This window comes from Danio rerio, chromosome 21 (genome assembly GCF_052040795.2).
Source record: "Danio rerio strain M-AB ecotype USA chromosome 21, GRCz13ab, whole genome shotgun sequence".
NCBI lineage: Eukaryota > Metazoa > Chordata > Actinopteri > Cypriniformes > Danionidae > Danio > Danio rerio.
The window spans coordinates 39,215,637-39,220,781 of record NC_141041.1 but is presented as its reverse complement, the minus strand read 5'-3'; the positions used below and the strand labels follow the sequence as shown (position 1 = coordinate 39,220,781).

The 5,145-nt window shown below is 36.4% G+C and overlaps 1 long non-coding RNA gene across 2 annotated transcripts; it reads left to right on the top strand.

The window, feature by feature from the left end:
* Window positions 1-3,214: 3,214 nt before the first annotated feature.
* Window positions 3,215-4,612, top strand: LOC147838913 (uncharacterized). 2 transcript variants are annotated; one of them, XR_015520575.1, is made up of 3 exons: window positions 3,215-3,529; window positions 4,075-4,176; window positions 4,284-4,612. It is a non-coding gene; the product is annotated as an uncharacterized LOC147838913 (long non-coding RNA). The 2 variants fall into 2 exon arrangements; XR_015520576.1 differs by having other exon boundaries at window positions 3,220-3,529; window positions 4,130-4,176.
* Window positions 4,613-5,145: the final 533 nt, after the last annotated feature.

Sequence of the window (5,145 nt, the reverse complement as noted above, 5' to 3'; positions counted from 1 at the left end):
TCTTGTTGACTTGTATTTATTTATCATGGTTACTATTATTAATTCTTTTAATCATACATTCATATTTTCTTTAATTGTTGATGAATACATTAATAATTTCAATAATGTATAACTACATTATTTCATTTTTTGACTGAAAATTAAGATGTACTCACCTCACCTACATTTGTCTAGTGACTATTCATGCATAGCTGTGGTGTGTGTGTGTGTGTGTGTGTGTGTGTGTGTTTGTTAACAGCATTTATTATTTTTGTAAGTGTTGGGGTGGGCTTTGCAGTCTAGAGTAAATACTCACATTTTTCAAGTGTAAAATTTCTCCAAAGGAAGATCTTCAAGCAGCTGTCTGACATCTTTGTGCAGTACCAATGTGCCAACATTAGAAAGGCTATCAGGTAGGGTTATCAAGTTACTGATGCTATTAGGCGTTATTGCTTCTGTCCCTGCTATTTTATTTGTATTATTATGGGATTGTTATCAATAACAATTATTATTAATCATTATTATGCAGAAATAAAAAATTCATACAGGCTTAGGGAAACATTGCTGTATCTTAACAATTAACATAAACAGCAAAAAGAGAACAAATGTAATAGATTTTCTTTTGATATAAGAATATATGATTATATAATCAAACAAGACTGGAAAACTAACATTAAGCATGTTCTACATGTGGATAAAAAATGTTACACAATAAAGGTAACAACAAATTAGGTGAAATTTGACAAGGATATCTTATGTAATAAAATATTATTTTAAATTAAGATTTAATAAACCTGCCATTTATTTAAAGTTGCGCTTGTAACGTCAGTTATGTAACTTTTTTATCATCTTGCCGCATGGTTTTTCGTGGCCTCCTGTGATAGATGGACCCATCTGATGAACACTTCAGAATGTGGACAGAAGCAGTAGGAGATTTCTCGCTTTCTCTTTCACGAGTTTATACGGATACGACGTGGAGTGCACGCAAATCTGAACGCCTTGAAAAAGTCGTAGCGCTACCGGTTGTTGTCAACAACAAACTCTTCCGCCTTAAAGCTCCGCCTATGCTGGTTGATTGACACCTCATTTGCATTTAATTTATCATTTGCGATGTCTGTTTGAGCATTTGATTCACCATTTGCAATGTCAGTTTGAGCATTTGATTCACCATTTGCGGAGTCGTTTAAGGATTTGATTCACCATTTGCAGAGTTGTTTGAGCATTTGATTCACCATTTGCAATGTCGGTTTAAGGATTTGATTTATAGTTTGAGCATTTGATTCACCATTTGCGATGTCAGTTTGAGGATTTGATTTATCATTTGCGATGTCAGTTTGAGGATTTGATTTATCATTTGAGGAGTCGGTTTGAGGATTTAATTCACCATTTGCAAAGTCCGTTTGAGCATTTGATTTATCATTTGCAGAGTCAGTTTGAGGATTTGATTTATCATTTGCAATGTCGGTGTGAGCATTTGATTTATAGTTTGAGCATTTGATTTATCATTTGATCTTTTAAGCATTTGAATTTTCATTTTAATTTTGATAGGAAAAAACTTCCATAGATCTTATCAAGAGAAACATAAAAAAATATATGCAATTTAATTGAAATGATGTGCTTTTTTGCATTATCAAATTATTAAAGTATATACAGTTTATATACAGGGGTTGTTGCTCACATTTTCCCCTTGTCTTGTCATTCCCAAGATAACTTGTTGGTGTCTTTGATGCAAAAGGTTACACTTACACTTATTTCTATGCACTGTATTTGGCTCTTGATCTACCATCCATATTCAACGTGATCATATACACTTCATTGTGAATTTTATGTCCTGTTTTTTTTTTTTTTTTTTTTTTTGTGCAGTTTGTTTCCTGTGAGTATTTTAGGCTGTGTATATCCCCAGGTGGGCAGATGAGCTGTAATATTGATGCTAAATTGAAGGAGGTTTGTTGAATTGTATGGGTGTGATTTTGTCACTTGCTTTAATAATTTTTATACACTGATTTGCTGTGTGAAGTGTCCCCCTGTCTGTTAATGTCATTTATTGCAGTCCCTTTGTGCCTAATGTATTTAATTGGTAACTGTGATGAGAGCATTTTAAAATTAAGATTTTGTATGCCATAGTGAATTTAATAAATTTTTTATGTTTGTAAGTCACATCTCTGTCTTTAATCAAAAACGAACCAGCAGGGTCCTTCATATTGTTGTAACTTTTGTGTTAATCAAACAAGTGTTTTTTAGACAGATGTTCCTGGGTAGTAACCTAGGTGGCGAAGTTGGGTTTTATTATATTAGCTTTAAAGCAAAGGGTTACATCTGCATCTTGATGCAAGTCTGCTGATGACACTTAAAACAAAGTTCACAAGCAACATCTGACTATCTGCCACCAACCCGAAGGTGCACTATGGAAGTTTTTTCCTATCAAAATTAAAATGAAAATTCAAATGCTTAAAAGATCAAATGATGCATCAAATGCTCAAACTATAAATCAAATGCTCAAACCGACATTGCAAATGATAAATCAAATCCTCAAACTGACTCTGCAAATGATAAATCAAATGCTCAAACGGACTTTGCAAATGGTGAATCAAATCCTCAAACCGACTCCTCAAATGATAAATCAAATCCTCAAACTGACATCGCAAATGATAAATCAAATCCTCAAACTGACATCACAAATGGTGAATCAAATGCTCAAACTATAAATCAAATCCTTAAACCGACATTGCAAATGGTGAATCAAATGCTCAAACAACTCTGCAAATGGTGAATCAAATCCTTAAACGACTCCGCAAATGGTGAATCAAATGCTCAAACTGACATTGCAAATGGTGAATCAAATGCTCAAACAGACATCGCAAATGATAAATTAAATGCAAATGAGGTGTCAATCAACCAGCATAGGCGGAGCTTTAAGGCGGAAGAGTTTGTTGTTGACAACAACCGGTAGCGCTACGACTTTTTCAAGGCGTTCAGATTTGCGTGCACTCCACGTCGTATCCGTATAAACTCGTGAAAGAGAAAGCGAGAAATCTCCTACTGCTTCTGTCCACATTCTGAAGCAGGGCCGTGCAGAGACCATCCAAAGGGCATGTGCAGGAGAAATTTTTTGAAGAGCGGGGGGGGGGGGGGGGGGGGGGGGGGGTTGGGGTTGTTGTTGTTGCGCGCGTTCTGAAGAGGGGGGGGGGGTGGGTTGTTGTTGCGCGCGTTCTGAAGAGCGGGGGGGAGGGGGTTGGGGGGGGGGGGGGGGGGGGGTTGGTTGTTGTTGCGCGCGTTCTGAAGAGCGGTGTTGTCGCGCGCCTACTGAAGGGCGGGACCGAGGGTGTGCCGCGTCGCGGGGGCACTTTTGATCATTTTGGAAGGGCACTTTCTATCCAAGACTAAAAAGGGCATGTGCACTGCACAGGTTGAGCCCTATGTGTGCACGTGCCTGTTCTGAAGTGTTCATCAGATGGGTCCATCTATCACAGGAGGCCACGAAAAACCATGCGGCAAGATGATGATGCTATGTCACATTGTGGAAAACTGGATAGATTTATACATCTTACATGTAAGTAATTAAGAAATACGGTTCCTGGAGTTAAGTTACAGTAAAATAGCAATAGTTGAGCTACTGTACAGTGAACTGTAGAATTACTAAAAGTGTAAAGATGCTTTACAGTATATTTATTTTGTCTTGCTGTAAATTATCATGTAGGAACTTCTGTAAGCACATGACGTTACGTTTCAAACGTTAATTTACATAAAGACGATTATTCAATGTCTGACAGAAAAATATAGGAGGTATTGCAGATTAGCAAATTATAACATTAAACAGACGTCTGAGTGATTTGTTTATGCTGATGTAGAATGCACTTTTGTCAATACAGCTTATGTGAGATACATGTAATATTAATACAGTAATATTTTCTTCTGTTCTTTTGGTGATACATTTATGAAAGTATAATTTTGAGCACACAAATCACAGAGGTAATGTGACTCTTGTCTGGTTGTTATAGAGAAGGAAGCACACATGTTTGTGTGTTAGCTGATGCAGAGTGACTGAACAAATGCTACCATCATATTTGTTTAACAAAATATTGTTGTTTCAAACAGCTATTACAACAATTTCTTTAATGTTGATTTATATGCCATTTCTGGGCTGGAGCAGGACTTGCAAGGCAAGAAAACAGAGAAAACCTGAATTCAAAACATGAAGTAAGATCATGTTATTACTTCCAATTCAGAACTCAAATGAAACTCAAAAAGTGTGCTGTTAAATGACTTCTTTATTAAGAGCTTTTCATAATCTGAAATGTCCTCAGACTGGTGTGTGCAGTGATGATGATGAAGAACAGCAGTGTGCTGATGAAGTAAATGTTGAAGATGCTGTAGTGCCATGGACAAGACCCTGCATCCCTCCACCTGCCTGCGTGTCCTCATCTGAGCCAGATGCTGGTGTGGTCTCTTCATCTTCAGTATGAATCGGTTTCTCAGGCATGGACAGCCTCACCTCACAACTCTGTTCCAGTCTGACTGCAGCACTGAGGGATGTAATAGCAAAAACAAGTGAAGTCCAGCATGCAGCAGAACATGGGGTTTTGTCTGAAATACATGATTGTTTGAATAAGTTTGAATAAAGCTTAGTTTCGTATCTTGTTGACTTGTATTTATTTATCATGGTTACTATTATTAATTCTTTTAATCATACATTCATATTTTCTTTAATTGTTGATGAATACATTAATAATTTCAATAATGTATAACTACATTATTTCATTTTTTGACTGAAAATTAAGATGTACTCACCTCACCTACATTTGTCTAGTGACTATTCATGCATAGCTGTGGTGTGTGTGTGTGTGTGTGTGTGTGTGTGTGTTTGTTAACAGCATTTATTATTTTTGTAAGTGTTGGGGTGGGCTTTGCAGTCTAGAGTAAATACTCACATTTTTCAAGTGTAAAATTTCTCCAAAGGAAGATCTTCAAGCAGCTGTCTGACATCTTTGTGCAGTACCAATGTGCCAACATTAGAAAGGCTATCAGGTAGGGTTATCAAGTTACTGATGCTATTAGGCGTTATTGCTTCTGTCCCTGCTATTTTATTTGTATTATTATGGGATTGTTATCAATAACAATTATTATTAATCATTATTATGCAGAAATAAAAAATTCATACAGGCTTAG